This window comes from Eriocheir sinensis, chromosome 8 (genome assembly GCF_024679095.1).
Source record: "Eriocheir sinensis breed Jianghai 21 chromosome 8, ASM2467909v1, whole genome shotgun sequence".
Lineage (NCBI taxonomy): Eukaryota > Metazoa > Arthropoda > Malacostraca > Decapoda > Varunidae > Eriocheir > Eriocheir sinensis.
The window spans coordinates 6,300,181-6,324,740 of NC_066516.1; the positions used below are offsets into that span (position 1 = coordinate 6,300,181).

General features: G+C 42.0%; 1 protein-coding gene and 1 long non-coding RNA gene across 2 annotated transcripts in view; both read left to right on the forward strand.

Moving 5' to 3' along the window:
* Positions 1 to 24,560, forward strand: part of LOC126995429 (tubulin alpha-4 chain-like) — a 73,956-nt gene that overhangs the window by 26,774 nt on the left and 22,622 nt on the right. The gene's annotated exons all lie outside the window — the stretch shown is intronic.
* On the forward strand, positions 1,716 to 5,858 carry LOC126995430 (uncharacterized). Its single transcript, XR_007750316.1, has 3 exons — positions 1,716 to 2,945; positions 3,010 to 3,401; positions 3,466 to 5,858. It is a non-coding gene; the product is annotated as an uncharacterized LOC126995430 (long non-coding RNA).

Sequence of the window (24,560 nt, forward strand, 5' to 3'; positions counted from 1 at the left end):
TTTTCTCTTTATCACCTTTTGTTTATTTTCTTTTAATCGCTAATTAGACGGAAAAAAGAACGTGGACGGAAGCAAACTCGCAGAAAAGAAAGTAGCTGACGATTTTTTTTTCTAAGACTAGTTTACTCGGAATGAGAAGCTGGACGGAAGTGAAACCGTGAAAGTACAAAATAAAAAGAGCAGCTGAAAGCCGTCTGATTGAAAAAAAAAAAAGGGCAGATATTTCGTGGAAATGAATGTCTGGGAAAAAAATATATTGTCGCGTGGAGGGTTTTAAGTAAGTGTTTGATTATAATACTCATAATAATACCAATAATCAAATTCATTTCACTTAGCGGCAAATCTATCTATCTATCTATCTATGTATATATATATATATATATATATATATATATATATATATATATATATATATATATATATATATATACACACACACACACACACACACACACTCGTGTGTGTGTGTGTGTGTGTGTGTGTGTGTGTGTGTGTGTGTGTGTGTGTGTGTGTGTGTGTGTGTGTAAGATTAATTAACAGTCTCTCAGTGTGTGTGTGTGTGTGTGTAACATTAATTAATAGTCTCTCCTTATCTATATTTCCCGTCCAATAGTTTTCTCCATTATTCCTACAGTTTAATAACCTAATTCTTCTCCGTCTCTGCTCCAAGTTTTGCTATACGACTCTCCTTCATTCACAAATTGCATGCAGCCGGCATTGCAAGCACAATAACACCAACAATAACACCAGTAACATGAACGGTCACAGCTCACGCGTTCCGCCCCTCCGCCGCCCCTCCCTCTGTCTGCACGCTGACTCACAATGGTGACCTCTGAGGCAAGATCAACACCACCACGTCACGCCGGAGATATGTCTCTTCCCCTCCTCATCCCAAGCGTGCCGAGCGTTGCCTGGTGTCGCTGGATGCTGCGGGCCATTTAAACGTCTTGCACATAACGGCGTCAAGATGATAATAATGACTCGCACCAAAAAACAGACAAGACCTGGGACTTTAACTTCACTCGATGGAAGGAGCAGAAAACACATTTAACTTTTCTTCCTATTTCAAGAGTGAAGTTAAAGTCCATGTTCTTGAGTATGTTTTCTGCTACGAGTTACTACTATTTGAACCATCTTTGCATACTAACCTTTTCTTCCTATTTTAAAAGTGCACTGTAACACGAGTTGAGATTTTAACTTCACTCTAAAAGGAAAAAATTACTGTGCACTTTTAAATGGGAAAAAAAAGTTAGTATACAAAGATGTTTTTAATGATAACACGCAGCAGAAAACACACAGACAAGAGTTTAGGACTTCAACTTCACTCTAATAAGATAAAAAAAAAGTTACAGTGCACTTTTAAAATAGGAAGAAAAGGTTAGTATGCAAAGATGGCTTAAATAGTAGTAACTCAAGTAGAAAACATACACAAAAACATAGGACTTTAACTTCAATCTTAAAATAGGAAGAAAAAGTTGAATGTGCAAAGATGTTTTAAATGGTAGTAACTCAGAACAGAAAGCAGACACAAGAGCTAAGACTTTTACTTCACTTTAAAATAGGAGGAAAAAAAGTTAGTGTGTAAATATCTTTTTAATAACAACAACTCGCAACAGAAAATACAGACAGGGGCTTAGGACTTTAACTTAACCCTTAAGGAAAAAAAAGTTAGCTTGCAGAGATGATTTTCAGTAACAGTAACGCACCAGAAAAAAAAAAAAAGCAGACAGAGTTGACTATAAATTTAATAGGAAGAAAAGGTTGGTGTGCGAAGATGTTTTTGATAAGTGATGTTCAAAGTTTGTCACACGGAGACGAGATAAACAAGGATAAGATAAGAATGATAATGAGATGGGAAGAGATGAATACAGACTTTGAGATATGAGAAAGAGATGAAAAAATAGAGATTAACAATAGGGTTCAGGATTGCCATTAACACCTACGTAAGTTCTTAATTAAATGAGTAATGGTGAGGAAAGCCAATTAGTCATAAAATGGTCCTCTATATGTCAAGGTGAGGGAGATAAAACGTCTCTCAAGGTCTTGTCTCAGGTATTGTTGTGGGGACTTCTAATTATGTACTCAGGTAAACGTAAAGAGTGAAGTAAAGGATGAGTGAAGCCAATTAGCCATAAATGGTCTTCTATATGTCAAGGTGAGGGAGATAAACACGTCTCTCAAGGTCTCTCGTCAGGTATTATTGTGGGGGCCATTTATTATGTACTCAGGTAGACAATATCATGAGCAGGTGAAGTTAATCAACACCGAGAAACACTAGTAATTTTTCCATGATGACTTGAGTGTTTTATCAGTATTCCGTATGTCCGTAAGTATCAAATAGTATCAAAGTCTGAAAAGGGAAAATAATATGTAACTGAAAGGGTTTTGTCGTACTTTGCACTTTAGATGAAGGGGTTTGTCCTTATTTTTTTTTTTGTCCAAGGTGAGTTTTATCTGGACCCCGAGGGGAAACCTTTGTCTCGCTGCTCTACCCTTGACCCCGACCACAGACACCGACGTCGCTGGCTGATCTAATGCCCACCTTGCCGTGACGCCTATGCGAAATTAAATATATGACGGTGGTGATGACTAAGACAATAATGGCGAGAAACAGTGATAAAAAAATAATAATAATCGTGAAAACGCCCCAAACACCAACATCTTCAAACAGTGTAGGGCAGACTTTCCGGGGTCACTCGGCACGCAGTCTTATAGCACGTGGCGGTGTCGGGACGAAGGTGGCGCCGACGGTGCTGCCACGACACCCGGCGATCCGTGGCCCGGGGCGGAGGGCACGACCGTCACGCGTCTGCACCTCCACTGCCCTCCTTAGCGAGCGAGCGAGACAGACACCCATGTTTGATAAAGCTTTGGTAGAGGTTGTGTTAGTGTTTCCATGGGTAGTTTTATGAGCCAAGTGACAGTTTGATAAGGCTTTCGTAGAGGTTGTGGGTATATCCATTGGTAGTTTGATGAGTCTAGTGACAGTTTGATAAGGCTTTCGTAGAGGTTGTGTTAGTGTTTCCATGGGTAGTTTTATGAGCCTAGTGACAGTTTGATAAGGCTTTCGTAGAGGTTGTGTTAGTATTTCCACAGGTAGTTTTATGAGCCAAGTGACAGTTTGATAAGGCTTTCGTAGAGGTTGTGTTAGTATTTCCACAGGTAGTTTTATGAGCCAAGTGACAGTTTGATAAGGCTTTCGTAGAGGTTGTGTTAGTATTTCCATAGGTAGTTTTATGAGCCAAGTGACAGTTTGATAAGGCTTTCGTAGAGGTTGTGGGTATATCCATTGGTAGTTTTATGAGTCTAGTGACAGTTTGATAAGGCTTTCGTAGAGGTTGTGGGTATATCCATTGGTAGTTTTATGAGCCTAGTGACAGTTTGATAAGGCTTTCGTAGAGGTTGTGGCTATATCCATTGGTAGTTTTAGGAGCCTAGTGACAGTTTGATAAGGCTTTCGTAGAGGTTGTGGCTATATCCATTGGTAGTTTTAGGAGCCTAGGGATAGTTTGACAAGCCCTTTGCACCGTGAATGTGAAAAACTCTCATGAGAACCCGACCCATCTCCTTCGTGGCCTTTGGAAATAGTAGTTGTCAGAGCCGAAAGCGTCTGAGAATACGGACAGCCGAGAATACAACTAGGGCGAAGAACAGTTTAGAAGCAGCCATTGGTTTTAGAGGCTTACACACCCACATTTGATAACGCTTTTGTAGAGATTGTGTTGATAGTGCCATGGATAGTTTTTTGAGCCTAGTGATACTTTGACAAGGCTTCTGCACCGTGGACGTGAAGAAAACTAATGAGAACCCGATTCCTCCCACTTGTGGCCTTTGGAAATACTGGACCCGTATTCTCAAACCTTTCGGCGCCCAATTACACATATATGACAAGGCTTTCGCAGGCTTTTCGGGCATTTTCAGGGGTAGTTTAACCCGGTAGCTGCGGGGATCATGTTTCTTAAAGGCCCCTCTAAGTGAGAAAAAGGAGAAAAAATCATCACTCACACAAACCATTTCATAATATATATCAACGCATTTGTGATCAGTTTATGCATCATCTATTTTTGCGGGGTTTATACCATGGCAAAAATTTGGCACGGTAAAGCCACAAATTTGGCCCATCGCTGCTACCGGGTTAATGGCCCTGGTGGTTGTTTAATTCTTCTTCTGTACCATGAATGTGAAAAAAAAACATGAAAGCCAGATTAATTTCCATTTTGACCTTTGAAAATAGTTGATGTGAGAGCCGAAAGCGTCTGAAAATGCTGGCTACCTAGTGTGTTGTGTTGTGTAATGGATCCTCCTGTAATCCCCTTTATGCTATGTGTTAACCTAGTGACGGTGCGCCTGTGTAGAGAGAGAGATAAATATTCGTGTCTCCTGCACTCACACGCTTATTCGGTGATACTACGAGGACTCACGCGTGTGTTGGTTGGCAAATATCATCATCCTCATTATCCCAACTGTCGTCATCATCATCATCCTCATTATCCCAACTGTCGTCATCATCGTCATCCTCATCATAATCATCATCATGCATCATTCACTATCACGTATCGTCCCTACCTACACCATCACCATCACCACTACCATCACCATCATCACTCAAGATCACTATATTAAATTCTGTTCCTGCTATATCGGCCCCACCAACACCATCACCACCACTACTACGAGCCTTCATTATCACTGCTGTCACTATCACCACCACTATCATGACTCACTATCACCATCACCATCACCACCACTACTACGAGCCTTCATTATCACTGCTGTCACTATCACCACCACTATCATGACTCACTATCACCATCACCATCACCACCACTACTACGAGCCTTCATTATCACCACTGTCACCTCCACCACCATTACCAGCATCACTATCAGGACTCACTATCATTATATTTATCCCTACCATACCGTCCCCATCACCATCATCACCACCACCACCACCACTAATACCATCACGAAACTTCATCATCACCACTGTCACCCCCACCACCACCACCATCACACAGCCAATCACACGCCCATCCGTCACCTTCAGTAAAAGCTCCTGAGAACATTACCTGAGTGAAGTCAAGCTTAGCCTCCACACCTGATGCTTTCCCACACTCATTCCTTTTCCATTCTCTCCATCCTTTCTTTCCCTCTTTCTTCCTCTTCTTCTTCTTTTGACCTGTATTGCTTTGTGTCGCTTCGTAGGTCCTCCTCTTGGTCCTCTCTTCTGCTTATTCACACATTTTGCTTTCCAGTGCGATTATATATATCTTCCTTTCCCTCATACTTCCTTCTCTTCCCTTGCACTCCATCCTCTCCCTCCTTTCCCTTCACATTCTCTTCTTCTCCTCCAACTCCTTCCCCTCCCACTCCTTCCATTCCCTTATACTCTCTTCCACTCTCTCCTTTCCTTTGCACTATTTCCTTTTCCTCCTTCCTTTATCCTTCCTTTCCCTCATGCTTCATCCTCTCCCTCCTTTCCCATCCCATTTCTTTCTTTCCTTCTTACTTCTTCCTTTTCCTCGTACTCTTTCCTTTCCCTCCCAATCCCTCCTTTCCCCTTCCTTTCTTTCCTCCACACCCTTCCTTTCCCTTTCACTCCCTCCTTCCCTCTCCTTCACACTCCCTTTCCTTCCACTTTCCCTCCTCCCTCCTTCCTATTCACGCACTCAACCTCAAATCCTTTCTTCCACACTCCTTCTCCTCCTCCTCCTCCTCCTCTTTCCTTCCCTCTCCCTACTTCTCTCCCTCCTGTATTCACCCTTCACTACACACACACACACACACACACACACACACACACACATGGGAATGGTGATAGTGGTGAATATGATGATGATGATGATGATGATGGTGATGATGTAATGGATGGTGTATGCTCTCTCTCTCTCTCTCTCTCTCTCTCTCTCTCTCTCTCTCTCTCTCTCGACGGAAGGAAAGGTAAATCTTGGCTCTGTTTACCTCGAACAAATTTATTGGTGCACAGATTGTTTTTTTCTTTACATTTTCTTATTTTTTCTTCTTTCATTTGTTCTTCATTCTCACGCTCTTCCGTATTTGTTCAGGATTTTTTTATAGTTCTTCTTTTTCTTCTTTTCTTCTACTTGTTTTCTTTTCTTTTCTTTTGCTTCGTTTTTGGATTTTTTCTTTTTTATGTTGTTTTTTATTAGCGTGATATTTCTTTCCTTTTTTTTCTCTCTCTCTTTGGTTTGTTTTCTCTTATCTTATTTTTACTGTTTTCCGTTTTCTGTTCTCTTACTTTATTTCTTTGCTCTCAGTTTTTCCTTTTCCTATTTTTCTTCTTGTTATTGTTCTTCTTTTCCTTTTTCTTCTTCGTTTTTCTTTTATCCGTTCTTTTTTTTTCGTCAGTCTTATTCTTTTTCTTCCTTTTCTTGTTCTTATCATTCTTGTCCTTCTTCTTCTTATCATTCTTGTCCTTCTTCTTCTTCTTCTTCTTCTTCTTCTAAAGCTGTTTCGTTCTTAAATTTCTTTCGTTTTTTCTCTCTCTTTGTTCCTTCCTTCTTTTCTTCCTTCCTTTCATTTCTTTCTTCCTTCCTTCCATCTTTTCTCCTCCTCCTCCTCCCCCTCCTCCTCCTCCTCCTCCTCCTCCTCCTCACGTGATACAGGTGCGACCCAGTTCCCGACGACGCCTCCTTCCGGTCATTTACTTCCCAGGTGCTTCCATACACCTGTTTCCTTCCTCCTCCTCCTCCCCTCGTCCTTCTACTCTTCCTCTCCTTGGTCCTCCTCCTCTCTCTTCCTCTTCTTTTTCTTCCTCCTTCTCTTTCTCCTCTCTTCCTCTTCCTCGCTCCAGCAATCTCAGACACACTCCCCAACTCCTCCCTCTTCCTCAAGCCCTGTTCCTCCTTTGTATTGGCTTCCTCTGTGTCTGTCTGTCTGTCTGTCTATCTATCTGTCTGTCTATTTATTTATCACTCATTATATCTGTCTATCTCTATGTCTGTTTCTGTCTGTTTCTGTGATTTTGTATATCCGTCTGAGTTTTCCTGTTTGTGTGTTTGTTTGTTTGTCTTTCTGTCTGTCTCTATGTCTGTTTGCCTGTCTGTCTTGTCTGTTGTGTGTCTATCTGTGTGTTTGCCTGTGTGTCTGTCTGTCTATCTGTCTGTCTGTCTGTATGTCTCCCCCATTTTCTTAACACCACCATCACCATCATCACCACACCCATCACTACCACATCCCTCCATCACACCCACCTATCCACCCTCCCCAGTCCCCCTCCATCCCCCAGCCACCAGCCCATAATTCCAACGCCTGGTTCCTCTCCGCCTCACCTGCGCCTTCGTGACTTAGTGTAACCTCGGCATTAAGTAGTGTCGCCGCGGATACAATGCCCAATAAAGCAGGAGCATGCGTCGCGGCGAGGGAGGGAAGGGGACGGGAGACGGGAGGAGGTAGGGAGTGTCGTGAGCCCGGAGGAAATATTACGTCCTCTATTGCGTGGTTCTGAGCTGATGGTGACTGTGCGTATTCACCTCACGGCCCCTGATCATGTATGTAGCGTGGCGATGTTGAATATTTAGATAGAAAGATAGATAGATAGACAGACAGACAGACGGTAAGATAGACATAGAGACAGATAGATAGATATTTATTTATTTAGATTTATGTATTTATTTAGATAGATAGATATTTAGATAGAAAGATAGATAGATAGACAGACAGACAGACGGTAAGATGGACATAGATAGATAGATAGATATTTATTTATTTAGATTTATGTATTTATTTAGATAGATAGATATTTAGATAGAAATATAGATAGATAGATAGACAGGCAGGCAGTAAGATGGACATAGATAGATAGATATTTATTTATTCAGATTTATGTATTTATTTAGATAGATAGATATTTAGATAGAAAGATAGATAGATAGATAGACAGATGGACATAGAGATAGATGGATAGATATTTAGATAGATAGATATTTATTTATTTAGATAGATAGATATTTAGATAGATAGATAGATAGACAGACAGACAGACGGTAAGATAGACATAGACAGATAGATAGATAGATAGATAGATAGACAGATAGATAGAAATGAAGAAGAACAAGAACAAGAAGAAAAAAAAGAACAAGCAGAAAATGATAAAGAAAAACAAGAGCAAAAATGATAATAAAACTAGCAATAATAACAAAAGCAATGACAATGATGATAATAATAACAACAGAAAGATAGATAGATAGATAGACAGACAGCCGGTAAGATAGACATAGAGATAGATAGATAGAGATAAATAGAGCTAGATACAAACAGATATAAATATAGACAAAGTAGACAAGTAGGAAGATAGATAGTAGGATAGTCTGATAGATAGATGGATAAATAGATAGATAGAGAAGAAGAAGAAGAACAAGAACAAGAAGAAAAAGAAGAAAAAGAGCAAAAATGATGATAAAAGTAGCAATAATAATAAAAACAATGAAAATTATGATAGTAAAAACAAGGAGTAGTAAGTAGCGGGCTTTTTTTTATAATATTTTTTTTACGCCCTTGAACTGTGTCCTTAGCTGTAAAAAAAATTAAAAAAATGCAATACTAGTAGCAGCAATAATAGCAACAACACCCACCACACCATCGTACCCATCCGCCCTTTAACTAACTCCCTAACTAACCAGGCGGCACATACAAGGTTTAAACACCCCGCCGCCATGCAGACCGACAGAGAAAACTCACGGCGCGCTAAATTTACACCGATTACGAGCCAGCGAATCAGCACGAAGAGGCCGCCCCGAAGAAGGAGTGAGTGAGCAAATGTGTCGAGGGATCCGCAATTAAGTGCTCTAATGAGTGTGGGTGTGTGAGGCCACGCCAGACGATGCTCACCGATTTAGTTCGTCCGCCGCACACCTGTCCCGCTGCTTCCGCTTGCCCGCCAGCCCGCCCACTCGCTCCCTCTTCCTCCTTGCGGTCACTTGGGGTCCATTCCTTTTCCTCCTCCTCCGTCTCCTCCTCTTTCGCCGCGCAGCCGACTAATCCTTGTTGTGCTTTTCTTCTTCTTCTTCTGCTTTCTGTTCTTCATATTCTTTATCTTGTTCTTGTTCTTCCCGTCCTCCTTCTCCTTATTGTTCTTCTTTTTCTTCTTTTCTCCCCCTCCTCCTTGTTCTGCTTCTTGCTCTTGTTCTTGTTCTTCTTTTCGTCCTTGTCCTCCTCCTTCTACTTGTTCTTGTTCTTCTCCTCCTCCTCCTTCTCCAGCCAAGCGTTTCACTAACCTATTTTTTTGGCCCTCACACGTGAAAAGGGGAGGCGAGGAGGAAGGAGGAACGATATTTCGGTGACGGGTGGGCGGTGGACCATTGCGTTTTCGTTGCTTGTCAGGTGCGTGGGTGTGTGTGGAGGGGGAGTTGGGGGTGGGCGTGGTGGGATGGGGGAGTGTGTGTGTGTGTGGAGGGATGGGGTATTGGGGTTGGGGGTGGAGGGTGAGGGAGGGGTGGGTGTGGGGAGGGGTTGTGCGGAGTGTGTGTGTGTGTGTGTGTGTGTGTGTGTGTGTGTGTGTGTGTGTGTGTGTGTGTGTGTGTGTGTGTTCTTTCCTTTTTTATACAAGATTGACTCCATCTCGTATATTGTCTCGTTTTTATTCACTCTATTCCTTTTAAAAATCTTATAATAAATACTTTGGGCGTTGAGGATTTGTTTATCTAATTCTTTACTTTCTTTCACTTTTTCCTTTCTTTCTTTCTTTCTTTCCTTCTTCATTTTTTTTCTTTCTTTTAGTATGTTCTCGATTTCCCCAATTGTAAACACACTCTTCGTTGCATGCTCATCTTTCTCTTTCTTTCTTCCATTCTTTCTTCTATTCTTTCTTTCATCGTTTCAATCATTCACCCATTCTCTCTCTCTCTCTCTCTCTCTCTCTCTCTCTCTCTCTCTCTCTCTCTCTCTCTCTCTCTCTCTCTCTCTCTCTCTCTCTCTCTCTCTCTTCTTATGGTGTGTTCTCGATCTCCCCATTTCTGAACACTCACTTCGTTCCTCATCTCTCTCTTTCTTTCTTTTATTCTTTCTTCTATTCTTTCTTTCTTCCATCGTTTCAATCATTCACCCATTCTCTCTCTCTCTCTCTCTCTCTCTCTCTCTCTCTCTCTCTCTCTCTCTCTCTCTCTCTCTCTCTCTCTCTCTCTCTCTCTCTCTCTCTCTCTCTCTCTCTCTCTCTCTCTCTCTCTCTCTCTCTCTCTCTCTCTCTCTCTCTCTCTCTCTCTCTCTCTTCTTACGGTGTGTTCTCGATTTCCCCAATTCTGAACACTCACTTCGTTTCTCATCGTTCTGTGAAGCTGCACGATCTTTAAAGTCAGTGAACGTATTCCTTCTCTCTTCTATCAATGCATTCCCTCGCTTTCTAGTCTCGTCTACGTGGTTGTCGAGCGTCGTGGAGTGTTATATCAAGGTCCCCGAGATGCTGAAAACATTCTCGGGGCTCATGGCGACGTGACCACATGTTGTAATGCCTTGGTGGCGGCGTGCAATGCTGGAACTACCGAGGAAGGGGAAGGGGAGAGGGAAGAGAAGTCAAAGGGAGGGTTGAAAATGAAGAACTAACAGAAGAATAGCCAGAGAGAAGCTTGGATAAAGGAGAACTACCGAAGAAGGGGAAGTGATGAGAAGAGAAATCTGAGAGGAAAGCTAAAGAAAGAGGAAATATATATTGAAGAAGGGAAAGAGAAGAAAAGAGAAGTCAGTAGGAGGCTTGAGAGGGAAGGGGAAGAGAAGGAGGAGGAGGAGGAGAAGAAGAAAAATGTAGGAGGAGGAGGAGGAGAAAAAGAATAAAAATGTAGTAGTAGTAGTAGTAGTAGTAGTAGTAGTAGTAGTAGTAGTAGGAGTAGGAGGAGGAGGAGAAGTGAGAGAAGAAGGAGGAGGAGGAGGAGGAGGAGAAGAAGTGAGAGAAGAAGGAGGAGGAGGAGGAGGAGGAGGAGGAGAAGGAGGTGTAATAATTTCCTCATCACTCAAAAAAATTGCACACTTTTTTTTGCATGACAATTTTGAAAGAAAAATCTCATCGCATATCTGTTTTCTCTTTATTCTACTTTATTTTTGGCTGGGGTGGATGTGGAAATTGGTCGCCAAATGTAATATTCTCTTGAGCCCGCGTCATCAAAGTTCGTCTATGATAGCCTGGGTGAGGACGAGTTAGTTTTTCCATCTAGTATTCATAGACCTTTCCATATGTGCTAACTTAGAGCCACTCCTGCGTCTCCCCCTCCCCCCCTCACGCCGGGCCGGGCTCCGCTACTGTCGCGCCCCTCATGCCGTCACGAAGTCGCGCCGCGCACTGACCCCGAAATGTGATCGCAGATTTTTTGTTTGGTTTGTGACATTTGTGATTTAAACTTCGTATCATGTTTCGAAATATATATATGATCGACTTTTTTTCTCTTTTCGTTTTCTTTTCTTTTCCTTTCTTTTCCTCTCTTTTCTTTTTTCTTTTTCTCTTCTTTGTATCATGTTTCGTTATATATGACCGTCTTCATTTTCCTTTTTCTCTTTATATTTTTCTTTTCCTATCTTTTATTTTATCTTTTCTCTCCTATCTTTTCTTTTTCTCTTCCTTTCTTTCTTTCTTTCTTTCTTCGTATCATGTTTCATTGTATATTTGAGTGTCGTCGTCTTTTTATTTTGATTTTTATCTTTATATTTTTATTTTCCTTTCTTTTTATTCATTTCTCGTGTATTTATGAAAGCTGCCTGTCATTTTCTTGAGAACTAAGCAAATATTTCGATGCTTTTGTTGAGGGAAGGTTTTGTTATTGCAGCGCTCCCTCCTGATAACCGGTATAATGTGTGCAGAACTAAATGTGTATGCACGAACACACACACACACACACACACACACACACACACACGGGAATGGTGATAGTGGTGAATATGATGATGATGATGGTGATGATGTAATGGATGGTGTATGCTCTCTCTCTCTCTCTCTCTCTCTCTCTCTCTCTCTCTCTCTCTCTCTCTCTCTCTCTCTCTCTCTCTCTCTCTCTCTCTCTCTCTCCTCGCCATTCAGGCCCAACACGCGTGCATGAACCAAGCAGCGGAGGATAATAATCGTGTTGACCGGCGCAGCAATTGTGTTGACCCGCTCATGTTCCGCTTTCCCCTCAAGTGGCTCCCCCGATGCGCGCTCAGGCCAAGCAAACGCTATCCCCCCCCCCGCCCCCCCGCCCCCACCAGGTGTTTTCCTCACCTCTACACCCATGACCGAGACTTGCTTCCTTGTGTCTTAAAACGTGTTTGCCGACTGTCTGGACGGTTCTCAGGAAGATACTTAACTTTGCAGAAATTCCTCGTCTCGCATTCCGAACACAACTCCTATAATGAACTCTTACAGGCATGCCGATTTGATGTTCTTACTCTTTATTGTTATTAGTATCATCATTATTGTAATTATGTATACTATTATCATTACTATATCATTGCTACTTCTTTGTTATCATTATTATTAGCATTATTGTAATTACCTCTACGATTATCATTAATAGGCTATTGCTAATATACTACATGGCGCTTCCGTGGTGTAGTGTTTATCACGCCTAAATATGAATCTGCGGGTCTGGGTTTGACTAAGACCTAGGGCAGTCGGCGTTCAGCCCATCCAACTGTTGATCCTCCCTGTCAGCCTGCTCGATAAATGTGTACCTGGGTAAACCTCAACAAGTTAAACTGTCGTAATATAGATGTCACTCTGGTCCTGTGATCCGGGGTAGTGTGTATGGGCTGAAGGAACATTGAGGATACGATTTCTGGAACAGTGCAGGACGCTCCAATACAAATTTACATAGAAACGCGTTTTATCACCTACAAATATGTGAGTAACGGTAAACTATATGACTGTCTAAATCTGTTCTCAAGCGTGGTCTCCTCATTTTACGTGCCCTGTACTGGAAATATGGTAACTGAAGGTGATGATGATGATGATGATGATTTTGAAGTGAGGAGTACGCACATCTGGGAATCTCACGACATGTCCCAACCCTTACACTGTCTCCTCTGCTGTTAAAAAAAAAATAACAATAATAATAAAATGACGGAAATATTGTCTTCGGGACGGCGGAAGCGAAACACGACTGTCATTATGCTTCCCTTTGTGTCCTTCCCAATCAACTTTTTGCGTCTGTCATCTGTTTTTAAAGGGTCATCGGAATGCGTTACTATCAATCTTTCCTTTCCTTTGTTTCCTTTCCATTCAAGTTTCATGTCTGGGTCACCTGTTTGTAAAGGGTCATAGGAATGGATCACTTGTCTATCTTTCCTTTTCTTTCCTTTGTTTCCTTTACCTGTTTCTTAAAGGGTCATCGGAATGCGTTACTCCTCTCAATCTTTACTTTCCTTTGTTTCCTTTCCATTCAAGTTTCGTGTTTGATTCACCTGTTTGTAAAGGGTCATCGGAATGGATCACTTGTCTATCTTTCCTTTTCTTTCCATTGTTTCCTTTACCTGTTTCTTAAAGGGTCATCGGAATGCGTTACTATCTATCTTTACTTTCCTTTGTTTCCTTTCCAATCGAGTTTCATGTCTGGGTCACCTGTTTGTAAAGGGTCACTGGAATGGATCACTTGTCTATCTTTCCTTTTCTTTCCATTGTTTCCTTTACCTGTTTCTTAACCCGGAGTGTATTACTTATCTATCTTTACTCTCCTTTGTTTCCTTTCCAATCAAGTTTTAAGTCTGGGTCACCTGTTTTTAAAGGGCCACTAGAATGGATTATTGTCTATCTTTACCTTTTCTTTCCTTTGTTTCCTTTACCTGTGTTTCTTAAGGGGCATCGGAATGTGTTATATATATTTTTAGCTTTACTTTCTTTCCCTTCGTTTCTTTTCCAATCAATTTTTTGCCTCTGGGTCATCTGTTTAAGGGTCATTGGAATGTACTATTTCTCTACTTTATTTTTCCTTTGTTTCCTTTGCCTGTGTTTCTTAAGGGGCATCGGAATGTGTTACTTATTTAGCTTTACTCTCTTTCCCTTCATTTCTTTTCCAATCAATTTTTTGCCTCTGGGTCATCTGTTAAAGGGTCATTGGAATATACTAATTGTCTACTTTGTTTTCCTTTACCTGTGTTTCTTAAGGGGCATCGGAATGTGTTATATATTAGCTTTACTCTCTTTCCCTTCATTTCTTTTCCAATCAAGTTTTTGCCTCTGGGTCATCTGTTAAAGGGTCATTGGAATATACTAATTGTCTACTTTGTTTTCCTTTACCTGTATTTCTTAAAGGGGCATCGGAATGTGTTACTTATTTAGCTTTACTCTCTTTCCCTTCATTTCTTTTCCAATCAATTTTTTGCCTCGGAGTCATCTGTTTTTAAAGGGTCACCGCAGTGTATGTATTATTATTATTATTATTATTATCTATCGTGACTTCCTTTCCTTAATTTACTTTCTAATCAACAGTTTGCGTCGGGGTCACCTGTTGAAGGGTCATATGAAGGGATTACTTACTTCTACTTTTCTTTCCAATCAACTTCTTTTGCCTCTGGGTCATCTGTTTTTAAAGGGACATCGAAATTTACCTATTTTTCCCACACTTTTCGGCACGTCAATCAAGAGAAGTTAATAAAGTGAGGTGACGGGAAGTAATAATAACAATAATAATAATAATAATAATAATAATAATAATAATAATAATAATAATAATAATAATAATAATAATAATGATAATAGTAATAATCTACAATATGCAATCATCTTTAATCCAGAGTACAACGCCAAACATACTTCCACGAAATGCTGCAAGGATAAAAAAAAGAAAAAGAAAAAGAAGGAAAGATAAAAACGATTTCGGATATGAAGTACAGAGCTAATTATACTAAACAAGTCCCCCTGGTGAGAGAGAGAGAGAATGTGTTTATTTGCTTATGTATGTATGTATGAACGTATGTGTATGTATTCTGTTGTCTTAATTTCTGCTTCCTATTCCTTCCTTCTTTCCTCTCTTCATTTCATTGTTATTATTTCTCATTTTCACTTTCCTTCCTCTGCTTTCCTATCTTCCTTCTCATTGTTCTTTTGCTTGCTTCTTTTTTTCCGTCGACTCTGCATAACTTTTTTTCCCCTCCTTTTAAACTCTGAGTCACTCGTTTAATTAAGTTTGCGGTCCATTTCTTCCCGTGTTTCCTCTCGTAAAATTCGCCTTGCACGTCATAAATCCTGGACTCCACCTTCGTCTATGTTCTTCCTCTTCCTGGCCCTCCTTCCCTCCTACCCTCTCTCCCTCCCTCTCTTGCTCTCTCTCCCTCCCGTCACACACACCTTCTCCTTCTCTATGTTCTTCCTGGCCCTCACTCCCTCCTACCCTCTCTCCCTCCCTCCCGTCACACACACCTTCTCCTTCTCTATGTTCTTCCTGGCCCCCCTTCCCTCCTACCCTCTCTTGCTATCTCTCTCCTGTCACACACACCTCTTCCTCTATGTTCTTCCTGGCTCTCTTTCCCTCCCTCTCTTGCTCTGTCTCCCTCCCGTCACACACACCTTCTCCTTCTCTATGTTCTTCCTAACCTTCCCTCCCGTTCCGCTCCTCCTCCTCCTCCTCTTCCTCTTCTTCTTCTTCCTCCTCCTCCTCTCTTCATTCTTCAGTCCCCCCAGGAAATGTCTCGAGTTAGCGATGCAAGAATAGAAAGGAGGGAGTCAGTTCTCTCTCTCTCTCTCTCTCTCTCTCTCTCTCTCTCTCTCTCTCTCTCTCTCTCTCTCTCTCTCTCTCTCTCTCTCTCTCTCTCTCTCTCTCTCTCTCTCTCTCTCTCTTCTTTGTTACTGTTCCTTTTCATTCAATCGACTTAGTTCAGCTTATTAATCCATATTCACCAGTTACCTACACTCTCTCTCTCTCTCTCTCTCTCTCTCTCTCTCTCTCTCTCTCTCTCTCTCTCTCTCTCTCTCTCTCTCTAATCCTTCTTTCATCCTCGTATGATTTCCTTTTTAACGTCATTTCGTCGACTTCTTTTTTCTTCATCATTTCAAGGCTTTTAAGAGGAGTTGGCTTTCCACCGTCTCGCTATACCGTTTCATTGTAGTGTATAATGTGTGTGTGTGTGTGTGTGTGTGTGTGTGTGTGTGTGTGTGTGTGTGTGTGTGTGTGTGTGTTATTTTTTTTGCTCTGTTCAGAATTTCCGCTTTCCTAAGTTTGTGATTTTAAGTGCGCAGTTTCACTTCTTCTTTTACTTATTTTTTGTCTTTGCGACGTGTGGAAGCGTTGAAAGTGACACTATATCTAAACACAAACACACACACACACACACAGATAATTTTCTTTTCATTTAACACTGTCATCACAATTACATTTTTTTGTCTATTAGTTCGAGTATATTAATAGTGAAAATAAATAAAATATATATACGATTCTAGTTTGTTATATATACACTGCTGAAAATCTTTACTTATATCATTCGTGTATGTGTATATGTATGTATGTATGTATGTATGTATGTACTTGTTTTACAGTAACGGAAGCAGCTTAAAAGATAATACAGCAAATGACAAAAAAAAGCAATTAAAAAAACAATAAGGCAAGAAAGCAAAAGATTAAACAAACAAACAAACAAGAAAGTCTAGAGAGCCCACTATGTATGTATGTGTGTGTGTATGTGTGTATGTGTGTGTGTGTGTGTGTGTGTGTGTGTGTGTGTGTGTGTGTGTGTGTGTGTGTGTGTGTATCAGATGAATTCATATAATTTTAGCATCATCTCAAGGTGTTCAAATCTTCCATTGTCTCATTAGCAGTTTCCCCTCCCCTCTTACCCCCTTCCTTTCCCTCCTCTCTCCCCCCCTTCCTTTCCCTCCTCTCTTCCCCCTTCCTTTCCCTCCTCTCTTTCCCCCTTCCTTTCCCTCCTCTCTCCCCCCCTTCCTTTCCCTCCTCTCTCCCCCCTTTCCTTTCCCTCCTCTCTCCCCCCCTTCCTTTCCCTCCTCTCTCCCCCCCTTCCTTTCCCTCCTCTCTTACCCCCCCTCCTTTCCCTCCTCTCTCCCCCCTTCTCCCCCTCCTTTCCCACCTCCCCTTTCCCCTCCCCTTCTTTCCCCTCCCCCTCCTCCTTTCCCCTCACCCCTTCCCTCCTCCTTCCTCCCCCTCCCTTCCTCTCCCCCCTCCCCCCTTCCCTCCCCACGTGTCATTTAACATCGTAAGCGTCCTTGAGGAAGCGCATGATTCTCAAAGGTATTTTTTCATTATTTTTTTTTTTCCTTCACCTCCGGTTGATATTACTTATTTTTTTTCTCCTTCACAAATTCATCTTTTCCCGCTGTCTCTAAGTTTTGGTATTTTTTTGTAGATAGATTTTGTAATGGGTTTTTAGATAGATTTTTTTTATATATAGATATTTTTTTTTTTTTTGCGTTTTTTTTTTTTTTATTTTTTTTTACTTGTATCGAGATACAGGAGTGATTCTAGTGCTTTTTTTTTGTTAGTTATGTTCTTGTAGTGATATGATGATTAGTTTCCATCGCGGGCATAAAATGGAAAGTATGATAGGGAGGGAGGGAGGGAAGGAAGGTAGAAAGGAAGGATGGAAGGATGTATGGCATGAGTTGAAATAAAAACAGGAATGAAAAGGGAGGAAGAGAGAACGGCAAATACAATGTTCTAAGGGAGGAGTTGAAAGGGACAAAGAAAGGAAGAACAGAAAGAAGGAAGGATAAAAGACAGATAGATAAAATGTGAAAATGTGAAAGAAAGAGCAAGAAAAGAAACGAAGAGAAGGCGGAAAATAATTTAATGCTGCAAGGGAATTGAATGGGACAAAGGAAGGAAAAATAACAGGAAGGAGAGAACTACAAAAGGAAGGCAGATAAAGTGTGCTGTTGAGAATGAAAGGACAAGAAAGAAAAGAAAGGAAGAGAAGGCGGAGAAGAATATAACATTCCAAGGAAGTTGAATGGGACAAAGGAAGGAAGAATAAAAAGGAAGATAGGATAAAAGAAGGAATACAAAATGTGTTGTTGAGAATGAAAGAGTAATAAAGAAAAGGGAGGTAGAGAAGAAGGAAAGGAATATAATACTGTACTGATAAAAGAAAGATATTATGTATTGTTGAGAAAAAAGGAAGGAAGAATAAAAAGGAAGACAGGATAAAAGAAGGAATATGAAATGTGTTGTTGAGAATGAAAGAGTAATAAAGAAAAGGGAGGAAGAGAAGAAGGATAAAAGAAAGATAATATGTATTGTTGAGAAAGAAGGAAGGAAGAAAGAAAAGAAAGGAATGAAAAACGGGAAATAATACAACGTTGAAAAGGAGCTGAAAGGGAGTAGAGGAATTAACTAAAAAAATGAATGGAATGAAAGACTGACTGACTGAATGAATGAAGGAATGAAGGAGTTGATCAAAGGACGAAAAAAAAAGAATAGGGAGGAAAAGAAAAGAGAGAAAGGAAAGACTGGAAATAATACAATGTTCAAAAGGCGCTGAAAGGGAGTAGAGGAAATAAAAAATAAAAAAAGTGAATGGAAAAAAGAATGACTGAATGAAGGAATGAAGGAATGAATGAAGGAGTTGCTCAAAGGACGAAAAAATGAAAGAATAGGGAGGAAAAGAAGACACAGGAAAATATAATTCACTGCACTGCTGAACGGAAGTCCCTCGTTGATCAGTTAACTCAGGAACAAGGACTGGAGGAGGCGAAGCTAAGTGAAGGAACTAACCCTCCCTTCTTCCCCTTCCTTATTCACCCCCACTCTCTTCTTTCCCTTCTTCTTTAACCCCCTCTCTCCTATCTTAACCCTCCTCCCTTCCTTCCTTCCCCTTCTTCATCAACCCCATCTCTCCTGTCTTAACCCTCCTCCCTTCTTTACCAGCCTTCCCTTCCCTCCTTCCCCTTCTTCATCAACCCCTTCTCTCCTGTCTTAACCCTCCTCCCTTCTTTACCAGCCCCCCCTTTCCTCCTTCCCCTTCTTCATCAACCCCTTCTCTCCTGTCTTAACCATCCTCCCTTCTTTACCAGCCCTCCCTTCCCTCCTTCCCCTTCTTCATCAACCCCTTCTCTCCTGTCTTAACCCTCCTCCCTTCTTTACCAGCCCTCTCTTTCCTCCTTCCCCTTCTTCATCAACCCCTTCTCTCCTGTCTTAACCCTCCTCCTTTCTTTACCAGCCTTCCTTCCCTCCTTCCCCTTCTTCATCAACCCCTCTCTCCTATCTTAACTCTCCTCCCTTCTTTACCAGCCTTCCCTTCCCTCCTTCCCCTTCTTCATCAACCCCTTCTCTCCTGTCTTAACCCTCCTCCCTTCTTTACCAGCCCTTCCTTCCCTCCTTCCCCTTCTTCATCAACCCCTTCTCTCCTGTCTTAACCCTCCTCCCTTCTTTACCAGCCCTCTCTTTCCTCCTTCCCCTTCTTCATCAACCCCTTCTCTCCTGTCTTAACCCTCCTCCCTTCTTTACCAGCCCTCTCTTTCCTCCTTCCCCTTCTTCATCAACCCCTTCTCTCCTGTCTTAACCCTCCTCCCTTCTTTACCAGCCCTCCCTTCCCTCCTTCCCCTTCTTCATCTCCCCCTCTCCTCTTCCCCTTCTTCCTCTTCTTCACCCTTTTTCCCCCTTCCTTGTCTGTCCCTCTTCCCTCTAATCCGTTTCAGCCAGTCTCTTCCTCCCTCTTCCCTTTTTCCTCTCCCTTTCCTAATGTACTCTTTACTTTCGTTTTCTCCTTATCCTTTAGCCTATTCCTCCCTCTTCCCTCCACTTGTTCCTCTCCCTTCTCTCCCACTTGTTTCATTCCGTCTTCTCAACCTTTCCCTTGGCTGTTTTCCTCTTCTCTTCCACCCGTTTCATCTCCCTTCTTTATCTCCTTCCTTCCTTGGCTGGTTCACTTTCCTGTTCCGTTTCACTAGTTTCATGCTGCCTCTTCAAATATTTCCCTTGGCTGTTTCTTTCCCTTCCATTACACACGGTTTCCTTCTGACTCTCCAACCATTTCCCTCCCGTTCCAACCATTTCTTCTGTATCTTCCAGCTCTTCCCTCGGCTGTTCCTCTCCCTTCCCTTCTTGTAGCTCGATCCTGCCTCCTCCACCTCTTCCCTCGGCCAGTTCCCCCCTTCCCTTCCCCTCTCCTCCTTCCCCTTTCCTTCCCCTCTCCTTCCCCTTCCCTTCCCCTCTCCTCCTTCCCCTTTCCTTCCCCTCTCCTCCTTCTCCTTCCCTTCCCCTCTCCTCCTTCCCCTTTCCTCCTTCTCCTTCCCTTCCCCTCTCCTCCTTCCCCTTCCCCTCCTCCTTCCCTTCCTTCCTCTCCTTCCCTTCCCTTCCTCTCCTCCTTTCCCTTCCTTCCCTCTCCTTCCCCTTCCCTCCCTCTCCTTTCCCTTCCTTCCCTCTCCTTCCCCTTCCCTCCCTCTCCTTCCCCTTCCGTTCCCCTCTCCTCCTTCCCCGTTCCTTCCCCTCTCCTTCCCCTTCCCACCTCTCCACCTTCCCCTTCCCCTCTCCTCCTTCCCCTTTCCTTCCCCTCTCCTCCTTTCCCTTCCTTCCCTCTCCTCCTTCCTTCCTTCCTTCTCCTCCTTCCTTCCCTTCCCTCTCCTCCTTTCCTTCCCTTCCTTCCCATCTCCTCCTTCCTTCCTTCCTTCCCCTTCCTTCCCTCCCCTTCCTTCCTTCGCTCCCTCCCTCCCCTTCTTCCTTCCCTTCCCTTCCCTCCTCCTTCCCCTTCCTTCCCCTTCCTTCCTCCTTCCCCTTCCTTCCCCTCTCCTCCTTCCCCTTCCACATTCCCTCCTCCCCCTCAGCTCCTGGTCAGTGATACGTGTAATGCTGTTTGTGGTGTGTGCCGCCGTCCACCATCACGACTCCTCCTCTTCCTCCTGTTACCACCCCATCACCTCCTCCTCCTCCTCCTGTTTCTCTGTCTCCTACATCTTCACCTCCTCCTACACCGTCACCCCTTCTGTCCATCTTCCTCTGCCCTTCACCTCTTCATCCTTCTGCTCCTTCTTCACCTCCTCTTCCCGCTGTTCCTATCCTTCACCTCTTCCGTCTGTTCCCACCTCTCTTCCTCCTCCTCTTCCTCTTACCCCTCCTGCGCCTACTCATTCACCTCCTTCCCTCTTTCACCTCCTCCTCCTTCTCCTCTTCTTCTCCAACCCATTCACCTCTTCCTCCTTCACCTCCTCTTCTTCTTTCTCCTACATCTTCACCTCCTCTGTCTGTTCTTCCTATGTATTCCTATGTATTCCTCCTCCTCCTCATATTCTTCTTTCTGCTTTTCTTTCTCTTCCTTCTGTTCCTACCTATTCACCTCCTCCTCCTCCTCCTCCTCCTCTTGTTCCTCTGTTTCCGTTTTTTCTCTCCTCCGTGACCCTTCCAGAACACACACACACACACACACACACACACACACACACACACACACACATACACACACACACACACACACACACACACACACACACAAATGGGTGATGTGCGTTTACTCTCCCCCCCCCCCGGTTCAACATCCCCCCGTTTGCCCTCCAGCTTCCGCCCCCTTCCCCTCTCCCACAGCTGTGTGTGTGTGTGTGTGTGTGTGTGTGTGTGTTCAATTTTTACTGGTTGAAGTCATATTTGTAATGCCATGTCTGTCTTTCTCAAACCGTTTTATCACACACACACACACACACACACACACACACACACACACACACACACACACACACACACACACAGAAGAAAATAAACACGCAAGGAGGAAATTCAATACACTCATACATAGCTTTCCACAGTAATGGGTTTGTGTGTGTGTGTGTGTGTGTGTGTGTGTGTGTGTGTGTGTGTGTAAAGCGGAAAAAAATATATACAAACAAATGTCGGAATTGAACAACATCAAGAACAATAGCGAATAACGTTATATCATCACAAGCGGAAAGAAATATAATAATAATAATAATAATAATAATAATAATAATAATAATAATAATAATAATAAGTAAATAAAGTGTCACCACCACCACCACCTTTCTATTCTACCCAACAACAACAACAACAACAACAACAACAACAACAACAACAACAACATTCCAAACAAAGAGAGATACAATTAACCATTAACACAAAAAACTAAAAAAAAAAAAAGGTCAATGTTTGTAATTTAAGATGAAACAAGGAAACAATTTGGTGAACTTCGTGCGTGCGTGTGTGTGTGTGTGTGTGTGTGTGTGTGTGTGTGTGTGTGTGTGTGAAGATACGGATAAATAGATATAGACAGACTCATATAGACAGACTGACAGATAAAAAGACAGAAAGAAAGAGACAGAGAGATAAACAGAAAAAGGAAATCATAAACAGGAAGTAAAACCACCAAAAACACAACAACAAAACAAAAACAAAACAATCAAACTTACACGAAAAGTTAAAAAAAAAAAAAAAAAAAAAGCGGAACCCGAGATAAGTCCAGCCACACACACGCAGTCGCATCCCACAAAGCAGGAAAAAGAAAGAGATCCGATCCAGTTCCATTCCTCTTAAAACGGATCACAGCTGCCAAAATATTAGAAAGCGTGACAATAGAAAGTTAACGAAAAAAAAAAAATACGACAAAAATATACAAGAGTGGCGAATCATCTCACACTACATGGACGAGGAGAAACAGTTATTAATTAATGAACGAAGAGTGTGTGTTGAAGCTAAACGGCTAAGGAAGTGAGGGCGTTATGAGGTTTGGTTGGGAAATGATATATAACGTTGGTTTGGTGAGGAAATAATAGAAGGTTGGTTTTGTAGTTATAGTTGCTGGGGATGGGTGTGTAGCTTCGGGTTATATATATTGAATGGTGAATGACTAATAAAGTTAATGATGATAAGAATGACAATAGTAGGCTAGTAATAATAATAATAATAACGGTAATTGTAATAGTAAAATGGTAGCCTACTGCTTCCTTTTCTTCTCCTTCTTCTTCTTCTCCTTCTTCTCCTCCTACTACTACTACTACCACCAACACCACCACGACCTCCACCACTACTACTACTACTACTACTACCATCACCGCCACCACCACCACCATAATACCAAAAATGATACTGCTATGAAATATAACCACAATCAACGTTAAATAGTGCAAAGTTTCCCAGCATTATAATATAGGTCAAGGCGAAGAAGAGCTAGTGTTTGCGACGAGAAATATAGCTTCATCGTGTATCTCAAGCTCTCTTTGTTAGCCTCACGCACAACGCCGCTGGATAAATGCTTCTAGAAATACTCCATCAACTCTCTCTCTCTCTTCCTTTCGTTCCTCTCTCCCCCTTTTCTCCCACGCTTTTTCGCTTAGCCTTTCTTCCTTTCCGACCCCTCCGTCAGTCTTGCGTCCCTCCCTCCCTCTGTTCTCTGTCTGTCAACCTTTTTGCGTGACTCGAGTGTTCGCGGTGTTCGTCAGAGCCGGGCTTTGTGTGGGCTGGAGGGAGTCAGGAAGCTCAGTGGTCCTTCCCTCCTTTCCCAGATTATCAGAGCATTTCAAACCTGCTGATGATGTTGATATTGATGTTGAATTATTGGAGTGGCAGGATAATCACTAACAACGTCATATTAAACTCTCATCTGATTAACCGTGTGTAATACAGAGACGTTTAAATGGACGAGGTGGCAGGACTAACAACCTCATATCAAGCTCGTATTTCTCACTAGGGGCGTGTGTAAGGGGAAGACATACCACGAGTTTAAGAATACTGCTAAAAAGATGTTAAATGTATGAGGTGGCAGGATAATCATTAACAACCGCATATCAAGCTTATATTTCTGATTAGTGTCGCGTGTAAGGGGAAGACATACCACGAGCTTAAAGAATACTGCTAAAAAGATGTTACATGGATGAGGTGGCAAGGTAGTCACTAACAACATCGTATCAAGCTCCTATGTCGTGTAAATTAACTCCCTTTCCCTTTTTCTATCTCCCTGTTTCTCATTCTCTTCTTATTCTCCCTTCCTTGTTACTCCCCTCTCCCTTTCTCTATCTCCCTGTTTCTCATTCTCTTCTTATTCCCCCTTTATTGTAACTCCCTTTTCCTTTCTCTATCTCCCTGTTTCTCATTCTCTTCTTATCCCCCCTTTATTGTAACTCCCTTTTCCTTTCTCTATCTCCCTGTTTCTCACCCTTTTCTAATTCCCCCTTCATTGTAACTCCCATCCATCTATCTGTCATCACCTCCATTCTTTGATTTATTATATTTTTAAATGGGGACTTACTAAATAGCTCCACAATCGTACAAAAGAAATCTTTTCTACAAAAGCAAATAAACCAAGCTCCTCCTTCATGTGCCCGCTTGACAGTGTAGGGAAGGTCACGTTGTCTCGCTCTCTCTGTTTCTCACCTTTGTCCTACATTCCCCTTCATTGTAACTCCTTCATCTATCTGTCATCCCATTCTTTACATTTAATTTATTTATTTTTAAATCGGGACATCTTAAATAAAAAAACATCAGTAAAAAAAAAAATTGACTGGTTTGATGATTTTTCACTAACAAAAAAAAAACCACAAGCGTATATCTCTTAATTAAATAGCTCCACAATCGTACAAAAGAAATCTTGACTGGTTGAGCTGTTGGGAAGATTTTCACTAACAAAAGCAAATAAACCAAACACGTATATCTCTTAATTAAATAGCTCCACATCAGTACAAAAAAAATCTTGACTGGT